This window comes from Babylonia areolata, chromosome 11 (genome assembly GCF_041734735.1).
Source record: "Babylonia areolata isolate BAREFJ2019XMU chromosome 11, ASM4173473v1, whole genome shotgun sequence".
NCBI classification, from domain to species: Eukaryota; Metazoa; Mollusca; class Gastropoda; order Neogastropoda; family Buccinidae; genus Babylonia; species Babylonia areolata.
In genome coordinates this window covers 23,695,459-23,717,958 of record NC_134886.1, presented here as the reverse complement: position 1 = coordinate 23,717,958, position 22,500 = coordinate 23,695,459, and the positions used below count along the sequence as shown (strand labels likewise).

The window sequence follows — 22,500 nt, the reverse complement described above, 5'->3', positions numbered from 1 at the left end:
AACGACCACTTGTTTTTCAACATCGGTGAAACAAAACTTTTCGTTACAAACGATGACTAAGTCCTGTGTCATTGCTCCTCTCTCTCTCTCTCCCCACTCTCTCTGTGTGTGTGTACGTGTGCACGCGTGTGTGTGTGTGTGTGTGTGTGTGTGTGTGTGTGTGTGTGTGTGTGTGTGTGTGTGTGTTTGCACGGCGCAACTTGAAAACACCGCGCAGTCTTCCTTCTATTCTTCTCTAGACATGATCAAACGGCAGACGGACGCAGCAAAGAAAATAATGACGTGTCACTCCTACTCTTCAGTGTTTTGGCTTTTCCTGGGTAATCAAAGTTTTTAAACGCGCGCGCGCGCACACACACACACACACCTACAATTATGCTAGCTGTCCCAACACACACACACACACACACACACACACACACACACAGAGTTTTCATGACCAGTAAACGTCGATGTCACACTTTTTCTTTCTTTTTTTAAATTTTTTAAAAAAATTCTTTTTTTAAGGTAAACACAAAGCAGCTCTGAATGTTCATCATACAACTACAGTGTGGAGTCATTAAAGGAGGGTATTCAATTCTGGGACAGCAGCAAACGCCACCATCCTCACTCCTTTATTAACCGACAGGGGACACAAACACAAACAGTGCAGCACTCTCACTTTACGAACAAAGTTCAGTACATTCCCCGTCCGTTGTATCACAAAGTGCGCGTGCCCTAGTGTCAGACAGACATCCAGGGTCACAGTTGGCCGTGCCTCGCGAGAGAGAGAGAGAGAGAGAGAGGGCCGGTTAGAGAAAGACAGAGCCAGAGGTACAGAGAGGGGCAGAGGGAGAATGGAGAGAGAAAAGATGAGAGGTAGAGACAGACAGAGAGGAGGAGATGGGGGGCGGGGGGAGGAGAAGAGAAATGTGTCATCAGTATCGTCGGACAACCGGATGACTAAAGCCACATTGTTGTTATCAAATCAACGTACGACAGTAGTAATTAATACTATTATGACTACTACCATCACCAGTATCACTTATACAACAGCTATAGTCACCATCATGACGGGATGAAATGAACATATTCATGCATACACACAAACTAGAAGAAAATAACAGAAATGCAAACGAGGAAACACAACAAAGTGAATGAAGAGAAAATAAGAACAAGTCAAAAACAAGAACAAGGAGAAACAGTAAAAACGGATCCAATAAGTTAGACATACAAATGAGATAGAGACACACAGAGAGACACAGAGAGAGAGACAGAGACACAGAGAGAAAGAGACAGAGAAAGAGACGGAGAAAGAGAGAAATAGAGAGAGACAGAGACAGACAGAGAGACACAGAGAGAGTGAGAGAGAAAGAGACAGACAGAGAGAGAAAGAGACAGAAATAGAGAGAGAGAGAAAGAGAGAGAGAGAGAGACAGAGAGAGAAAGAGACAGAGACAGAGAGAGATCCGTCGATATTTTGTGTACCCACTGACCGCTTTTTATTCAAATTCCGAATCTTTGCTTGTGAAACAAAACCACCTGCTGTACATATCATACCATAATACAAGAAAAAAACTACTTTTTTTAAATATTATCTCCTTTTTTTCATGTCAGATGTTTGTGTTTCATGCAAAATGTCAAGGGCAACGCCGGATGAGAGAGGTGTGCCCAACAGCAGACAAGAGAAACTTGCCTGGAGGGTTCTACAAACTGAACGTCATGCTCACAGCACACACACACACACTCGGCAGTCATCGATAAACCCGCCTCGCTCTGCACCACCAGTGACTGCTGGTCGATGAGCAATGATCATAACGCCACGGGCCAAGTGTTGGCAAGGGCATTGGTTGGGGCATCACTGAGAGTCCAACACCCTGTACATGTAAGGTTTACGGACAGGCTATATGCATGTATTGTATGTCTACGGTCAGGTCAGGTCAGGTCCGGTCATTAGATCTGCTACTGGTAACTGTATGGAGTGTTTGGTGTGGCCAAGTTCCTGCACTGTGTGGGTGGGAGTGGTGGGCGCAGGAATGGGTTTTTACAGGTGAGGAGATGGAGGGGGGGCGGATGGATGTCTTTTTGGTTTTTTTTCCCCCTTGATAGAAAACTGTCTATGTATGTGTGTGTGTGTTGTGTGTGTGTGTGTGTGTGTGTGTGTGTGTGTGTGTGTGCACTCGCACTTGAGTGCGTGCGCGTGCGCGAGTGGGTGGGTTCGTGCGTGTGTGTGTGTGTGTGTGTGTGTGTGCTTAAGTGTGCGTGTACCTAAGCGTGTGTGTGAACTGTGTGTTTATGGCTCGTCGCACGACAACAGATGTATATGAATATAAAAAATATAAACAAATACACACACACATACACACACAAATATATATATATATATATATATATGTGTGTGTGTGTGTGTGTGTGTGTGTGTGTGTGTGTGTGTGTGTACACTTCTCAATCCTTGTCAATCACTGGTAGCGCCTCCGAGTTCAAGCCACCCCCCCTCCCCCGCCCCCTCCTACCCCTTCCACCACCACCCCCTTGCAGGCACGGACTTGTATATATATATATATATATATATATATATATATATATATATATATATATATATTCGTCTTTGTCGTGCACCCCTCCCCTCCCCCAACCCAAGAGGTCGATACAAATGGCTCGTGTAATTCATTATCACCACAACGTCGTGCTCAAATCTCATAGTGCTGGTGTGTGTAAACACCATACTGACAGGTCCAACCCATTTTTCTCTCTTTGTTTCCTCCACTGCATTTCAATGAGTCATACCGGGAGACAGAGAGAGAGACAGAGAGAGAGAGAGAGACTGCGCGCGCCTAGTACTGTAGTAGACTATAATTATCAAATCGGTACGGGCACTTCATAATAATGATGGTGATAACTTAAAAAAAACAACCAAAAAAAACCCAACTAATAATGGGATCACTTCCCAATTACTATTTAGCTGATTCACAGCTCTGCTGCAACCTCTCCGTTACTGTCAACACACACACACACACACACACACACGCACGCACGCACGCACGCACGCACACGAAGATGTGCACACGCACATGAACGCGCGCGTAAGATATAAAGACATATACTTCTCCCCCCTCCCCCACAGAAACTGTGCAACGACAAGCAAATACTCCCGCTACTACCCCCACACCCACACCACAGCCACAGACACGCACACACACATACGCACGCATGCACCCGCACACACACACACACACACACACACACACACACGCCGCCACAGCTGGCATGTTATTTAGCGGACTGGGGTTGGGTGGCACACAAGGACGATTAACTAAACCATGCAGTGCTCGTTCCCATCTCCCAGGTCAACAGAATTATGTGCAGACCTGCCAGTGTCTCAACCCCCTTCCTGTGTATACGGCACGCACAACATCAAATACGCACGTTAAAGATCCTGTAATCCATGTCAGCGTTCGGGTGGGTTATAGAGACAAGAACACACCCAGCATGCACATCCCTGGAAACGGAGTGTGGCTGCCTACATGGCGAGGGTAAATAAACAAAAGGGTCATACACGTAAAATGTTACATGTCTGCCTGAGCGTCTATGTCTGCGTGCCTGAAATCTGATTAAATGACACAGGAAACGAATGATGAGCGCCCAGTGGCAGCCATCAGTCGGCTCTACCCAGGTAGGCAGCCTGTTGTGTAAATGACCCCGTGTTTGTAAAGCACTTAGAGCTTGGTCTCCGACCGAGGATAGGCGCTATATAAGTATCCGTATCAGTCAATCAGTCAATAATGTATTTTAATTCCTAAAAACAATCGGATAGGCGCTATATAAGAATCCACATCAGTCAGTCAATAATGTATTTGAATTCCTACAAACAATCGCCACGTGCAGTGTACGCCAGTCGTGTGCAGTGGGAATCACGTGCTTTACATCGGACCTTCACCTGCTTTTTTCTATAGTCTTAAAAAAATAAAAAAATAAATAAAAAAAATAAAAAAATTATATATATATATATATATATATATATATATATATATATATATTCCTTTATTTTTGTTGTTGTCATTTCCTTTCTGTGTTTCCCACCGGCAACAGCTGGTTGTGTGTGATGACGTGACGTGACGTGACGTGATTCATACATGTATGAGAGACATACACCGATAATATTTAATTATAGCTGTGTTGTTATGGTTGTTAAGGTAAGTAAGGTGCTGGTTGAAAGCGAGAGAGAGAGAGTGTGTGTTCGCACGCGTACGTGCGTGCGTGCGTGCGTGCATCCGTGTGCGCGCGCTTGTGTATGAGAGAGAGATAGAGAAAGAGAGACAGTGGTATAGAGTGAAAGCAAGCGTGTGAGAGAGGGGGAGAAAAATATTGAGAGGAGAGTGAAAGAGAGAGAGACAGAGAGAGAGAGAGAGAGATGGAGAGAAACTGCGACAGAAGGGGAGTGAGGGTGTGAAGAGAGACAGAGACAGAGAGAGAGAGAGATGGGGAGAAACTGCGACAGAAGGGGAGTGGGGGTGTAAAGAGAGACAGAGACAGAGAGAGAGAGATGGAGAGAAACTGCGACAGAAGGGGAGTGAGGGTGTGAAGAGAGACAGAGAGACAGAGAGAGAGAGAGATGGGGAGAAACTGCGACAGAAGGGGAGTGAGGGTGTGAAGAGAGACAGAGAGAGAGAGAGAGAGAGATGGGGAGAAACTGCGACAGAAGGGGAGTGGGGGTGTGAAGAGAGACAGAGACACAGAGAGAGACATGGAGAGAAAGTGCGACAGACGGGGAGTGGGGGTGTGAAGAGAGAGACAGAGAGACATGGAGAGAAAGTGCGACAGACGGGGAGTGGGGGTGTGAAGAGAGAGACAGAGAGACATGGAGAGAAAGTGCGACAGACGGGGAGTGGGGGTGTGAAGAGAGAGACAGAGAGACATGGAGAGAAAGTGCGACAGAAGGGGAGTGGGGGTGTGAAGAGAGAGACAGAGAGACATGGAGAGAAAGTGCGACAGACGGGGAGTGGGGGTGTGAAGAGAGAGACAGAGAGACATGGAGAGAAAGTGCGACAGAAGGGGAGTGGGGGTGTGAAGAGAGAGACAGAGAGACATGGAGAGAAAGTGCGACAGAAGGGGAGTGGGGGTGTGAAGAGAGAGACAGAGAGACATGGAGAGAAAGTGCGACAGGAGGGGAGTGGGGGTGTGAAGAGAGAGACAGAGAGACATGGAGAGAAAGTGCGACAGAAGGGGAGTGGGGGTGTGAAGAGAGAGACAGAGAGACATGGAGAGAAAGTGCGACAGACGGGGAGTGGGGGTGTGAAGAGAGAGACAGAGAGACATGGAGAGAAAGTGCGACAGACGGGGAGTGGGGGTGTGAACAAAGAACAGAAATTGAACACCCACTTCCTCACTCCACCTTAAATCGCCTCTTCTATCTCACCTTCCTCCTTACACACATACACACACACACACACACACACACACACACACACATACACGCACGCACATACACACACACACGCACGCACATATACACACACAACACATAGTCATACACACCTTACCCCCTCCTCCCCTCATACACACACACACACCTCACCCCACCTCCCCTCTCACACACACACACACACACGCACGCACATACACACACATAACACACACACATCTCAACCCCTCCAGCCCTCTCCCCTCATACACACATGCACATATACCCATCTCACCCCCTCCTCCCCTCACACAAACACACTCACACTTCCACCCTCCACCCCTCCTCTCTCACCCACACACACACACCCACACACACACAAACACACACATACACACAACCAAAAAATCACGATTATCGGAAATTGACGGTGTGTCGGTTTACCTGCCCTTTCTCCTTTTCATTCTGCCTGTGGGCCCTCCTCACCCCGCCCCCTCACCCCCCTCCCCACCCGGTCCCCCGCCTCCTCCACGGTCACTCTGACCTCTCTCCGTGACCGCCCTGTCCTCTCTCTGTCTCTTTCTCGCAGTCTTTTCTGTCTCTGTCTCTCTCGTCCTCTCTGTTTCTTTCTTCTGGAGAAAGATTTCATTGATTTCTGGTTCAGTAGCAGAGAGAGAGACCGAGACCGAGACCGAGACACAGAGACCGAGACAGAGAGAGGCAGCTAGCACACGCGTAAAGAGGAGAAAGAAAAGGAGCTTTTCCACCACCACCACCACCACCACAACAACCCCCACCCCACCTTCCCGACCCAAGCAAGCAATCCTCTCTTCCCAAATAAAACCAGGAATCAGTCGTTCATAATTCTGGAGCTCGCTGTTCTCATCAACACCTGCTACCACAAACGGGGATAGGAGGAGGAGGAGGGGCGGGGCGGGGAGGGGAAAGGGTGTGTGTGTGTGTGTGGGTGGGGGTGGGTGGGGTGTCGATAGAATAAGACAGCCAGCTTCTGCAGAGAAGATCAGGAGTGGTGTGGGGGTGGGGTTGGGGGGGGGGGAGTTGGAGGGGGGGTCGATAGAATAAGACAGCCAGCTTCTGCAGAGAAGATCAGGAGTGGTGTGGGGGTGGGGGTGGGGTTTGGGGGTGGGGGGGTCGACAGAATAAGACAGCCAGCTTCTGCAGAGAAGATCAGGAGTGGTGGGTGGGGTAGGGGTGGGATGGGAGGGGTGTGAGACGGTGGTGGGTGAGAGGGTCTCAAGGACGTGTCACCTCGTTCGGACACAATCCCATAATATAAACCACACCCCATCTACTACCACTGATGAAGATGCCTGACCAGCAGCATAACCCAACGCGCTTTAGCCAGGCCTTCATTGTTGGTAGGCGCATAATACTTGTGCACCCGTCAGGGTGAATAAATTGTTCCACAGAATTTTGCCAGAGGACACTTTAAGTTGCCAAGGGTTCTTTCTTTTTTCTTTTTGTTTCCCCTTCTTCTTTTTTTTCCGGAGCGCTAAGTGCGTGCGGGACCTCGGTTTATCGTCTGACCCCAATGACCAGACGCTCATTCTGACTTTCCAGTCAAGCCTGGGAGCCCTCCCTCAGCCCTGCTCAACTGGGACCGTCATCTCTGTCGGCCATGATTCGGGAGGGTGTGCTGGCACGCTTTCGCGGTGGGCCTTTCGTCGCTTGCAGAGCGATAAGTAGGTTATATTACGTTATGGGCAGCCCACCACCGTACCTGGCTTTTCAAGGTTTGCACTGTGCCTCTGTTTAGACAGCTCTTCGGCAGAGTTTATACATGGATCAGTTCAGTTCGTAAACGTAACGGCAGAAATGTGACAAGAAACACGCTCAGCGTAAAGTAAACATAGAAAACTAAAGCAAATAATAGGTATAGTCATAAAACCAAATATATCTTGTAAATTTGGAGAAAAAAAAAAAGTCACCAAAATTGTTCAAAATCCTTTCGCCAGAACACCGATTTCCACGACGAAATGTCAGCCTTTCCGTGACCTGGAATAAAACAGGAAATGGGAGACGTGCATGGGCACGCGGTTCTCGCTAAAAAAAAACAAAAAACAAACAAACAAATTAATAACAGGGGAACCTCCACGAAAATCTGACGAAAGTAAGTCTGCAAACCTTCCCTGTTATCACCCGAACGGAACGAACCAACAATACCCCCCCCCCATCCCACCCCCCACCCCCAACACACACACATACACACACAATCAGGTCCATCCCACCCCCAACACACACACATACACACACAATCAGGTCCATCCCACCCCCAACACACACACATACACACACAATCAGGTCCATCCCACCCCCAACACACACACATACACACACAATCAGGTCCATCCCACCTCCAACACACACACATACACACACAATCAGGTCCATCCCACCCCCAACACACACACATACACACACAATCAGGTCCATCCCACCCCCAACACACACACATACACACACAATCAGGTCCATCCCACCCCCAACACACACACATACACACACAATCAGGTCCATCCCACCCCCAACACACACACATACACACACAATCAGGTCCATCCCACCCCCAACACACACACATACACACACAATCAGGTCCATCCCACCCCCAACACACACACATACACACACAATCAGGTCCATCCCACCCCCAACACACACACATACACACACAATCAGGTCCATCCCACCTCCAACACACACACATACACACACAATCAGGTTCATTCCTCTCTGCTGGAAGCGTCCCTCTCTTCCCATCCCTATTTCACTGGACATCGCCTCCCTGTTTTAGCCAACATCCACAAGGTCACACTAACTGGCCCCTTCCACGTGACTGTGTGACCGACAGTGCAGACATCTAAAGACCGGACACCACCCAAAAACGCTCCACTTCCTGCGCCAGATCAATTTCAAATTTCCGATGTCTTCCACATGTGAGGCAGTCTTCATTTCCGGAGTCCATGACCCACAACAGACCCCCAGTTTCCCAGGCTGGCAGTGCGTGTAAACAACTGGATGCCGAGTCACCTCACTCCTTTCATTTCCATGTCCGTCCACGCTGAAGATGTAATTTCCTTAGATTTAAAACCACCACCACCCAATCCACCCCCGCTCCCCCCCCCCACCCCCCAAAAAGAAAAAAAGAACCGTCTTCTGCAACAATTGTATTCTTATGCAGTGTCGAAAATGGTTAAAGCATTGGACTTTCAATCTGGGGGTCCCGGGTTCGAATCTCGGTGGCGCCTGGTGGGTAAAGGGTGGAGATTTTTCCCATCTCCCACGTCAACATACGTGCAGACTTGCTAGTGCCTGAACCCCCTTCGTGTGTATACGCACGCGGAAGATCAAATACGTAAAAACCGGCACCACTACAAACAGTTCAAACCACCGTCTACTCTACAATTCTTACCAGGAACTCCGACTGCCTCGGGGAAAAAACAACACACACACACACACACACACACACACACACACACACACACACACACACACACACACACACACACACACACATAAACACACACACACACACACACATATATATATATATATATATATATCCCCCACCCCCATGCAGATGGAGTTACTGGTATATATTCTATTGACCACAAGCACCAGACAGCTTTCAGATGGTCCACCTGGTCAATGTTCAATGTGACCGAGTTCAGAACCCACAGATACCTTCAACAGCACGCCCTGGCGACCAAACACAAGGCACCCAGTTTGTTCAATAGCTATACCTCCCCGGCCAGGCCAGCCCCCTAGCTTTCAGTGTAAAGAACTCAGTCAGTGTCGGAAACAAGCACAGGCAGGACGTGTCGCCGAGTTGAGAGATTAACGACCTCATGACTTTTGCCCCTTAAAGACTAAGGTACCTGCGTCTTCTCGGGGTATAGTAGTGGTTTCACTTGTGGAGGTAGCGGTGATATCTTTATAAATACATGGACGATGTTCGGTGAGTGGGAGGGAAGGAAGGAAGGAGGGAGGGGGGGGGGGACTAGGGAGGGGGGACTGGGAAGGGTGGAGTCCACCCCTACCCCCCACCCCCCGGGCCGTTAAGTTCAGTACGTCAGGCGGTTTAACTGGCGTTCAGTGTACGGGGAGAATGATACAGGTCCACGCGTGTCTTTTTAATGAGCACTGAGAATAGCAGCAACAAGACGCTTACTCGGGAAGCCATGAAATTTCAAGGAGCGGGGGGGATGGGGGGGGGGGGGGTGTGTGGATAAAGCCCGTTATAAACTTAAAGGTAAACTCGACAGTGGTGGTGGTGCTACCCACAGCACCCCCCACCCCCGTGTCTAGGGGCGACACACCCTGTCCACTGTTATTACCCTGACTTTACCGATAGATATGTATACCTGCCTGACCGCCCGGTGACCTTACGTACAACTGTCCACCGCCGTGTGATAACATCACACACACACACACACACATACACACAATTACACACACACATACACGTACCCACGCACGCACACACACACACACACACACACACACACGTACACACACACACACACACACACACACACTGCAGCATATAATACGCTGAGACCACAGAGGTGGCGAACTATCCGCCTTGCGGTATTGTCCAGTGTGAACATGCTGCTACGTCTGCGTGTGTCCGTAACTTGAACGTTATCGTCCAGCCCTTTCTCTGCTTTCAATCAACTTTCTTGGAGACCACTGAACTGACTGTTGTTGTTAAACCACTACCAACAACCACCACAACCCACCATCACCAACCAACCACCATGCACCACAACCACCACCACCACCCACTACCACCACCACCACCATCCACCACCATGCACCACAACCACCACCACCAACCACTACCACCACCACCACAACCAGCCACCACCACCACTACCACCACAACCATCACCACCAACAACCAACCACCACCACCACCAACAACAACCAACCAACCACCAACCACTACCACCACCACCACCAACCACCACCGTGCACCACAACCACCACCAACCACAACCACCAACCACCACCATGCACCACCACCACCACCAACCACTACCACCATCACCACCACCAACCACTACCACCACCACCAACCACCACAACCATCACCACCAACAACCAACCACCACCACCACCACCAACAACAACAACAGCAACAACGACGTAAACTGCCAATCAATCAACGCAGGGCACAAGCACTGAGAGACGGACTGACCTGTTGTTCTTATGGCACAGACCTCCCTCCACACCGCACCGCACAGTGGCCCCCTCCCTTCCTCCCTCCCTCACCGACACCCCCTCTCCTCTATCCTTCCGGTTCCGGTTCCAGCCTGTTTGGCCTGCCCCGCCCCTCGGCCCCACCACAACACGTCACAAACAACCAACTCCTTGCAGGCAAGCTGCCTAAAGAGGCCTTCAAGTCTCTCACGTCACAAAGCAATAGGCTTGGGTCAGCAAAAAAAACAACCCCAAAAAACAGCACACCGGAACGTCCGTGACGTGGAGCCAATGTGGGAGTGGGGGAGAGGGGGGGGGGGAGGCGGTCGGGGTGTGTGAGGGGGAGCGGGAGGTCTTGAAGGGGAAGAGGGTGTTCTTTGAAACAGGAGTCTTCATCCACCACCACCCCCACTCCAGAAACAATGCCGTGATATTGATCGGAGAGGCAGACGGGCCAACAACAGGAGCTGCAGCAGGGGCAGCACCAACAACACACACTCACGGCAGGAACAGAAAAAAAGCTAATTCTGCTATCAAGATCAACACTCACTCACTCACACACACACACACACACACACACACACACACACACACTCACACACACACACACACACACACACACACACACACACACACACACAGCCAGCTGTTCCTGGCCAATGCCCCCCAAACCAAACACTGCCAGGAACACACCGTTGTGTTTGTTTTCCCGTCAACGGGTGGAGAACTGATGTTAATTAGTTTCCACCTTCACACACACACACACACACACCACCACCACCACCACCACCACCAAAACCAACAACAAAAACCCACAACCAACCAAACAACAACAAAACACACAACATAAGGGAAGGGGGGTGGGGAGAGTTCTCTCTCTCTCTCTCTCGCTCTCTCTTTATCTTTGATAATCAGAACTCATGAAGTACAAAATACAGATCAAAATTCATATCAAAACACAGGTCGAGCAGGAACAAGGTTACAGCACATACTGACTGTGCTCTAACATAAAAAAAACACATCAAATTAATTCATGAGACACCCCCCCTCCTCCACTCCCCCTCTGTGTGTGTGTGTGTGTGTGTGTGTGTGTGTGTGTGTGTGTGTGTGTGTGTGGTGTCTATATACAGCAGAAGAAAACGACAAGGAAAGAAAAGAAAACCCGCAAAACAATAAGACTGTTCCAGAACGTAAGGCAATGACCGGAAGTTTACACACACACACACACACACACACACACACACACACAAAAACAAAAAAACAAAAAAACAAAGAAAAACCACAACAACCTCACACGAAAAAAACAACAACAAAAAACAAAACAAAACAAAACAAAAATCAAAGAAAAAAAAACCCGGCCTACATATGACAGTAGGCCGCCAGCCCCCTGCAGGTACACCGCTGTAACACTTCCTGCCCTGGCCTCCTCACTATACACCGTGGCACGCACACAAAAAGGTCACAGTCACCTGTGGAACCGAGCCGTGTTGGGTAGCTTGGTAGTAGTCGAGGGGGAGGAAGAATCGCTACCAGCTGGCGGGAAGGGAAATAACCCGCTCCCCCCCCCCCCCTCAACCCCCCGCCCCCCTCCCCAAGCCCCCTGCGAACTTCCGGTCGTCCGCCTCAACTATCAGACACGGATAACGAGGCTAGACAGCTAGCACAGAGGTGCACCGCTCTGATATCTGCTGAAGTCACACGTGCTCTATGTACTCTGGTAAGTGACACGTGCTCTAGGTACTCTGGTAAGTCACACGTGCTCTGGGTGCTCTGGTAAGTGACACGTGCTCTGGGTACTCTGGTAAGTCACATGTGTTGGTACTCTGGTAAGTGACACGTGCTCTATGTACTCTGGTAAGTGACACGTGCTCTAGGCACTCTGGTAAGTGACACGTGCTCTATGTACTCTGGTAAGTGACACGTGCTCTATGTACTCTGGTTAGTGACACGTGCTCTAGGCACTCTGGTAAGTGACACGTGCTCTCTGGGTACTCTGGTAAGTGACACGTGCTCTAGGCACTCTGGTAAGTCATACATGCTCTAGGTACTCTGGTAAGTCACACATGCTCTGGGTACTCTGATAAGTCACAAGTGCTCTATGTACTCTGGTAAGTCACACGTGCTCTGGATACTCTGGTAAGTCACACGTGCTCTATGTACTCTGGTAAGTCACATGTGCTCTGGATACTCTGGTAAGTCACACATGCTCTGGGTACTCTGATAAGTCACAAGTGCTCTATGTACTCTGGTAAGTCACACATGCTCTGGATACTCTGGTAAGTCACACGTGCTCTATGTACTCTGGTAAGTCACACGTGCTCTAGGTAGTCTGGTAGGTCACACGTGCTCTCTGGGTACTCTGGTAAGTGACACGTGCTCTGGGTGTTCTGGTAAGTGACACGTGCTCTGGGTGTTCTGGTAAGTGATCCACACGTGACTTGCTCCCCGATACCACGCACGGACATGATGAACGGAGCTGGTGGTAATATCACGGGAAAGGACCATGGACTGTGGACCTGCTGTAGTTCGCTTAACCTCTGAGTTTGACATGTTTGTATTGGGACTTATACTGCCCGGCATTTACAGTATGACATTTATTGGTCAATTGTGGTAAACCAGGATGCGATTCTTGCCAAACCCAGCCTTTTTAATTTTAGTAATTAAAACAGGTTTGACGTTACTAATGGTGTACACCTTAAAATACCTATTTTGCCTCTTGTGATAGTAATAACGTGCACGTCCTGATCTCCGTCAGAGCAGCCACATCATCACAAAGGAGTTCCTTCCTTTCTGTCGCGGTCATGATGGCGGAAAAGGATGTGACGGCGAGGAACAAAGCGCCGCTGAAGAGGAGGACACATGCAGGGAAACTATTCACTGTTCGCCTTGACATGCCACAGACGAAGGAGGCGCCGTGTTGGCAGAGTCGATTGGTGGTCGGAGTTGGGACTTGTGATTCAGTGTTCACCAGTGATCAAGGTTCGCGTGGCCTGTTTCGGCATGGTGCTGTGTGTGTCCCTTTGGGGAAAGACACCCGGCAACTCCGATTTTCATCACTCACTCCACCCAGGTGTGAATGGGTACCTGACTTAGGTCGGGGAAAGTCCAAACGACGGTAGGAGTGGATTGAGCCCCTGTCTTCCTATGCCCAGCCCTGGACATTCTTGTACAGGAATTCACTGACCTGATGGCCGCAAAAGGCGATGGGACCTTAACCCCCCCCCCCCCCTCCCCCCCACCCCGTTTTTATTATCAAAAAACAACAAAACAACAACAAAAACAAAACAACCACCACCACCTAGATACGCCATACTGATAATAACTATGTTAAAACAAGACAGAAGTTTGTCGCAGGCCTTACGCGCGCGGGCAGTGACAAGAACACTCCCTCTTGTTGTTGACCTTGGTCATTTTTATATTTGCCCGCGATCGCCAAGCAAAATAAGTAACCAATCAACCAGCTAGGCAGCCAACACACCAACCAACAAAATAAATGAATTCTAAATAAAATATATGTATATATATGACTGCATGCTGCGGACACTTGACCCACATGTCTAGTCCTCTTAATGCAAACCAGCCTACCATCGCATGGAGACAATGTATGTTATGTATTATAAACAACGTTCCCAAACAGTTCTCCATTCCTGCTGGGTTTGGGTTTATGTTCGGGTTTCTGAAACATCGTGGTCACCCTCGACTTCATTCTTCACCACGTGAAAAGAAATGGAGAATTTTCCGGTTCGTTGTTGTTCGGTTCACTGCCATCTCTTTTCGTCGTCTGTTTCACACACACACACACACACACACACACACACACACACACACACACACACACACACACACACACACACACACACACAAACATACGCACATACATTCACACAAACCACAGAGAGAGAGAACGACGAACAACACACACTCCGACATGCAGACAGAAAAGACCACTTTCGATGCACAATGCAGCATGAGCTGATTTGGGGCCGCCTGTGGCAGACCACGTGACAAATAGGTGACGTCATACACGTCACTCCTGACGCCGATCCTGGCTCCAAGCCCCACGGACAACAAAGCAAAGAGGTTTAGCGTCATCAGCCAAATGCTACTTTCTCACAACGTCTTGGACAGCACTGCCGGTGAGAAAGTCAGATACCGACTGGCCCGGTATCCACAGCCCTGTGAGGACTTTCCCCCCAACAACCTCCGACATGAAAGGTGGCTGTGTCCACACCGACAGCCCAGTGGGTCATAGAGCGCTGTGCTTTCTATCTCAGGGACCTGAGTTCCAATCCCGGAATCTTCGCATCCGGGTAGATATTCTTCCCCACCCCGACACCTAATCTTCCACGTCAAAATGTGTGCAGACAGTGACAAGTTAGTACTTCGTTATGTATCATCCATTTGACTTTTCCTATGTTCTTCAGTTCATCTCAAGGCCTGACTAAGTGTGTTGGGTTACGCTGCTGGTCAGGCATCTGCTTGGCAGATGTAGTGTAGCCTATATGGATTTGTCCGAGCGCAGTGGCGCCTCCTTGAGCTACTGAAACTGAAACTACAGTGATAGCTCCACATGAAACTAGCACTTTACATTGTCCATTTGACTTTTTCTATGTTCTTCAGTGACAACTCCACATGAAACTAGCACTTTACATTATCCATTTGACGTTTCCTTTTCTTTCAGCGATAGCTCCATGCCATGCTAGCACTTAGCTATATATAATCCATTTGACTTTTCCTATGTTCTTCAGTGATAGCCACATGCCAAACTAGCACTTAGCTATATATAACCCATTTGACTTTTCCTACGTTCTTCAGTGATAGCTTTACATGAAGCTAGCACATAGCTGTACATTATCCATTTGACTTTTCCTTTTTCTTTCAGCGATAGCTCCATGCCAGGCCAGCACATAGCTGTACATTATCCATTTGACTTTTCCTGTTTCTTTCAGTGATAGCTCCATGCCAGGCCAGCACATAGCTGTACATTATCCATTTGACTTTTCCTTTTTCTTTCAGCGATAGCTCCATGCCAGGCCAGCACATAGCTGTACATCATCCATTTGACTTTTCCTGTTTCTTTCAGTGATAGCTCCATGCCAGGCCAGCACATAGCTGTACATCATCCATTTGACTTTTCCTGTTTCTTTCAGTGATAGCTCCATGCCAGGCCAGAAAATAGCTGTACATCATCCATTTGACTTTTCCTGTTTCTTTCAGTGATAGCTCCATGCCAGGCCAGCACATAGCTGTACATCATCCATTTGACTTTTCCTGTTTCTTTCAGTGATAGCTCCATGCCAGGCCAGCACATAGCTGTACATCATCCATTTGAATTTCCACGTGTCCATCACTTTCTTCATTCGCATATTTTCAAGCGAGTCTGGCTCCCTCCCCCTCCTTCCCCCGCACCCCACCAACCCTCTGGCAGAGAGACCCAGACTGTGAAGCCCTGTGTGTACAGTCTTCAAGATTCTCAGGCAGAGCAGCAGCGGGCCTCCACAAATGCACGTTCATCCCCCACCTCCCCCAGGTTCGATTTTTCACCGTGAGTGACGTCAGTAGTCCGGGCTTCCTTCCCGTGTGACGGTGAGGAGGGTGAGGGGGGTGGGGGTGAGGAGGGTGGGGGTCAGGGGGGTGGGGATGGAAGCGAGAGATGTGATGGGGGTGTGGGGGGTTTGGGGGTGGGGTGGGGGGGATGGTTAGGGGGTAAGAGAGCGGCTTTCCTCGTTACCTCCTGGGTCTGGCAGCGTGAGATATACATTGGCTGCTGTGTCTTCAGAGAATCAGAAGCACACACACACAAAAAAAAAAACCCAAAACAAAACGAAAAACAAAATAGGGTGTGAGTAGAGGATGGTGGTGGTGGTGGTGGTTTTCTGCATCTGGGGGAAAGAGAGGAGAGAGAGAGAGATGGGGGTGGGTGGGTGGGGGGGGGAGTGGAGAGTAGAGAGACAGAAACAGGAAGACAAGACACAGAGAAAGTGAAAGACAGAGCTCAGAACTGTTATGAATGCACGTGTTATACACACGAGAGAAGAGAAGACACCTCGGCATCATGTGGAAACTGGTCATGGACACCAGCCAAGCAACCCTTGTCTGAATCAACGGAACCGACCACAAAGAGGGGGGCGGGGGTGGGGCAGGGGGGTGGGGGTGTTAGTTGATCGCTTTCAGCATGTCACGGGAACAACGGACGCGAGGCCGAGAATCAATCCCATCAAACTGGACACCACTGGAAGCGGGCCGCAACGCGAGTGGTCACGCAAACCTTGAAAAACAACTTCAGAAAGCGGACCAACGCAACACACTGCATCAAGCCGTGGACAGGAATTCGGGGTAATCAGCTCAGACAGACAGAACAGCTCAGAGATAGAACAGCTCATACAGAACAGCTCAGACAGAACACGTCAGATAGAACAGCTCAGACAGACAGAACAGCTTAAACAGAATAGGTCAGAGAGATAGAACAGCTCAGACAGAATAGTTCAGACAGATAGAACAGCTCAGACAGATAGAACAGCTTAAACAGAATAGGTCAGAGAGATAGAACAGCTCAGACAGACAGAACAGCTTAAACAGAATAGGTCAGAGAGAACAGCTCAGACAGAACAGGTCAGACAGATAGAACAGCTCAGACAGAACAGGTCAGAGAGATAGTACAGCTCAGACAGAACAAGTCAGACAGACAGACAGAACAGCTCAGAGAGATAGAACAGCTCAGAGAGATAGAACAGCTCAGACAGAACAGCTCAGACAGAACAGGTCAGAGAGATAGAACAGCTCAGACAGAACAGGTCAGACAGATAGAACAGCTCAGACAGAACAGGTCAGAGAGACAGACAGACAGGACAGCTCAGACACAACAGGTCAGAGAGATAGAACAGGTCAGACAGACAGAACAGCTCAGACATATAGAACAGCTCAGACACAACAGGTCAGAGAGATAGAACAGGTCAGACAGAACAGGTCAGACAGACAGAACAGCTCAGACAGAACAGGTCAGAGAGACAGACAGACAGGACAGCTCAGACACAACAGGTCAGAGAGATAGAACAGGTCAGACAGACAGAACAGCTCAGACATATAGAACAGCTCAGACGCAACAGGTCAGAGAGATAGAACAGCTCAGACAGAACAGGTCAGAGAGATAGAACAGCTCAGACAGAACAGGTCAGATAGATAGAACAGCTCAGACACAACAGGTCAGACAGACAGACAGGACAGCTCAGACACAACAGGTCAGACAGCACAGCTCAGACAGACAGGACAGCTGAGACAGAACAGGCCAGACAGACAGGATAGCTCAGACGGACAGGACTCAGACAGACAGACAGAACAGCTCAGACAGATAGAACTCAGACAGACAGGACAGCTCAAACAGACAGAACAACTCAGACAGAACAGCTAAGACGTACAGAACAGGTCAGACGAACAGAACAGCTCAGACAGAACCGCTCTTTCAGAAAAGTTCAGACAGACAGAACAGCTGAGGCCACTTTTCAGCTCAGTGGTTCAGGCGTGGAGAAACCACATACAACATTCATCGCTCCAGACCACTGAGATGTATGCTGACATGTCTATGTTCCAGACCACTGAGATGTATGCTGACATGTCTATGTTCCAGACCACTGAGATACATGCTGACATGTCTATGCTCTAGACCACTGAGATACGTGTTGACATGTCTATGTTCCAGACCACTGAGATACATGCTGACATGTCTATGTTCCAGACCACTGAGATACGTGTTGACATGTCTATGTTCCAGACCACTGAGATACATGCTGACATGTCTGTGTTCCTAGACCACTGAGATACGTGTTGACATGTCTATGTTCCAGACCACTGAGATACATGCTGACATGTCTATGCTCTAGACCACTGAGATACGTGTTGACATGTCTATGCTCTAGACCACTGAGATACGTGTTGACATGTCTATGTTCCAGACCACTGAGATACATGCTGACATGTCTATGTTCCAGACCACTGAGATACGTGTTGACATGTCTATGTTCCAGACCACTGAGATACATGTTGACATGTCTGTGTTCCAGACCACTGAGATACGTGTTGACATGTCTATGTTCCAGACCACTGAGATACATGTTGACATGTCTATGCTCCAGACCATTGAGATACATGTTGACATGTCTATGCTCCAGACCACTGAGATGTATGCTGACATGTCTATGCTCTAGACCACTGAGATACGTGTTGACATGTCTATGCTCCAGACCACTGAGATACGTGTTGACATGTCTATGCTCCAGACCACTGAGATACATGCTGACATGTCTATGCTCTAGACCACTGAGATACGTGTTGACATGTCTATGTTCCAGACCACTGAGATACATGCTGACATGTCTATGTTCCAGACCACTGAGATACGTGTTGACATGTCTATGTTCCAGACCACTGAGATACGTGTTGACATGTCTATGCTCTAGACCACTGAGATACGTGTTGACATGTCTATGTTCCAGACCACTGAGATACGTGTTGACATGTCTATGCTCTAGACCACTGAGATACGTGTTGACATGTCTATGTTCCAGACCACTGAGATACATGCTGACATGTCTATGTTCCAGACCAGTGAGATACGTGTTGACATGTCTATGTTCCAGACCACTCAGATACGTGTTGACATGTCTATGTTCCAGACCACTCAGATACGTGTTGACATGTCTATGCTCTAGACCACTGAGATACGTGTTGACATGTCTATGTTCCAGACCACTGAGATACATGTCTACGCTCCAGACCACTGAGATACATGCTGACATGTCTATGTTCCAGACCACAGAGATACATGTTGACATGTCTATGTTCCAGACCACTGAGATACATGTCTATGCTCCAGACCACTGAGATACATGTCTATGCTCCAGACCACTGAGATACATATGCTCCTGTCTTTTGTGTGTGTGTGTGTGTGTGTGTGTGCATGCATGCGCGCGCGTATGCACAAGGTTGGTAACCCCCCCCCCCCCCGCCCCAAACCTCCCTGTCCCCCAAACCCTAAAAATAGAATGAAATAAATCATTACACTCTCTCTCTCTCTCTCTCTCTCTCTCTATATATATATATATATATATATATATATATATATACATATATATATAATGAAGAAAAAAAAAAACAAAAAAAACCACCTGTCTGATTTGTAACTACTGGGGTGTCCTCTCCTACAGCCAGGCATTGACTGGTGGAAAACGGTGGCCGTCATAAAGGACGTTGCCGCGCAACAAGACAAACAGCACGAGGTCCTTATCTTTTCTCCCCCCCCCCCCCCCTCCTGCCTACCTGCCTGGTAGGCCCCCAACACTTCGTTGGACAGGTCGAAAGAGTCGAGTACCTGCATGCAGAGATGTGACATGAGCCATCCTGTCTCACCCCCCCCCCCCCCCCCCCCCCCACACCTGACCTGCTCCCCCCCCCCCCCACAACCCCCCCTGTCCCCTAATGGTGCCTGTTATCAATGTAGTGACGGAGTTCTGTGGCACCACACTGGCGCCCTTACAGCTTCCGGTCTGTGAGAATAATAATGACAAGAAGAACAACAAGAGTAATGATAATGATAACAATAATAATAACAATAATGATACTGATGATGATGATGATGGCCGGATTCCCATCTTTCATCTCCTGAACAGCCCCCCCCCCCCCCCCATCACCACCACCAGCACCACCATAATCATCATCATCACCACCACCACCATCACCTCTACCACCACCATCATCATCACCATCACTATCACCACCGTCATCATCATCATCATCACCACCACCACCATCATCATCACCACCACTACCATCACCACCACCATCATCATCGCCGCCACCACCACCCTCACCCATCCCCCCCCCCCCCCCCCTCTCTCTTTAATAAGCTGACACGTAGTTTGGCACGGCTCCACTTCGTCTGGGCAACGGATCGATGAAACCCCCACCCCCACCCCCACACACACTGCTGGTGCAAGCCAGTTGCCAACCATGATACAAAAGGCACAGTTCTTGTGCAGACTCTTCCATTTAATGATACACAAGCTTTGTTTTCTTCCTCGTCTTTTTCTCCTTTCTCCCCCTCCACCTCTTCGTCTTTGTTTAAAAAACAAAATCTATCCATCAATCCATCATATATACACATATAGACAGAGACACAGAGAGAGACAGACAGAGAGAAAGAGACCGAGACAGTGAGAGAGACAGACAGAGATGGAGAGAGAGAGACACACACACACACACACACACACACACACACACACACACTCAACCACCCCATTGTATCAACATTTCCCAAACGACTCTAAACATCAACAACAACAAAACCCAACGTTCCAGCTTGATTGGTCTTTGAGTGGAGCGGCCGTCCCGCTCGCTGTATACGGTAGCGGCTGCTATTGAGGACACGTGTCATAATCTACACCACACCACCCCGCTCACACCGCCCCCGTCCCCCCACCCACACCCCCCAGCCCCCCACTCAACTTGTGGTTCAGCAACCCCCACCCCCACCCTCCTCCCTGCCTACATCTCTGTGGTGATGATGAGGTACAGTGGCAGATTAAACCAGTTGGCGCTGAGCAGGTCGTGTGGTGCACAGTGCGGTTAATTAATTATCAATTAGAACCGGTCCGCGTCAGAACAGGTGTCCACAGTTCGACACTGCAGATCCCGTGTGTCGTCGCTGAAGAAGAATCACTGCCGCAGGATCGGGGTGGGTGTGTGTGTGGGGGGGGGGGGGGGGGGAGTAGTGTGTGTGTGTGTGTGTGTGTGTGTGTGTGTGTGTGTGTGGTCTTGAGAGAAAAAGAGAGAGACAGGTAGACACACTGGCAGGTCAGTAACAGAGAAAGGGAACACTCACCCCCCCCCCCCCCCCCCCCCCCCCCCACCACCCCCCCATGGCCTGACTAAGTGCATTAGATTACACTGCTGGTCAGGCATCTGCTTGGCAGATGTGGTGTAGCGTATATGGATTTGACCGAACGCAGTGACGCCTCCTTGAGCTACTGATACTGATACTGACCAACACGTACACAAAACACAACACACACACACAAAAAAACCCCCAAAACCGGGTGTTCAACATCTATAACCTGTTCTTGTCTTTGTTATCTCTCGTCTATCCCACAGCTTACAGCAAAAAAAAAAAAAACGAAGCAAAGAACAAGTGTAGACAACCAGAGTTCATCCACCACTAACGTGTTCTGCACGTCTCTCTCTCTCTCTCTCTCTCTCTCTCTCTATATATATATATATATATATATGAGCCTACTAATAATCTCAATGTGTTGGTTTATAAGCTTCCCCACCCCCTCCTGCCGTGAATTCAGTCGGACTATCTGGAGTTTTCAATGACACCGAGAATGTGTGTAGGATATATAATTTACGCCCACGTATGTACCAGTAATAATATGAGGACGAATCACAATCACCCAGGTTTGGAGACACACACACACACACACACACACACACACACACACACACACACACACACACACACACACACGCACTCACTCACTCACTGACTCACGCACGCACTCACTCACTCACGCACGCACGCACTCACACACACACACACACGCACGCACTCACACACACAGGCATGCACGCACTCACTCACACACACGCGCGCGCGCGCGCGCACTCACTCACACACGCGCGCGCGCGCACACACACACACACACACACACACGCCAGTGGCCCCCAACAATCTGACGTCAGCCGAAAGAGTTGCTATTTCTGCCCTCACCCCCTCCTTCCCTCTCTGGACACACTTCTTCCTTTTCTTTTTTTTCCTCTCTCTCTCTTTCTTCTTTTTTTCACTTTGTTCAAGGGACCAAACACACAGCCAGCTGCCTTCTTTGCGTGCTGCTATACTTTTA

At 49.2% G+C, this 22,500-nt stretch overlaps 1 protein-coding gene and 1 pseudogene across 1 annotated transcript in view; both read right to left on the bottom strand.

Moving 5' to 3' along the window:
- Positions 1-22,500, bottom strand: part of LOC143287612 (tripartite motif-containing protein 2-like) — a 156,174-nt gene that overhangs the window by 46,606 nt on the left and 87,068 nt on the right. The window lies entirely within an intron of this gene.
- Positions 12,230-22,500, bottom strand: part of LOC143287180 (uncharacterized) — a 16,977-nt pseudogene continuing 6,706 nt past the window's right edge.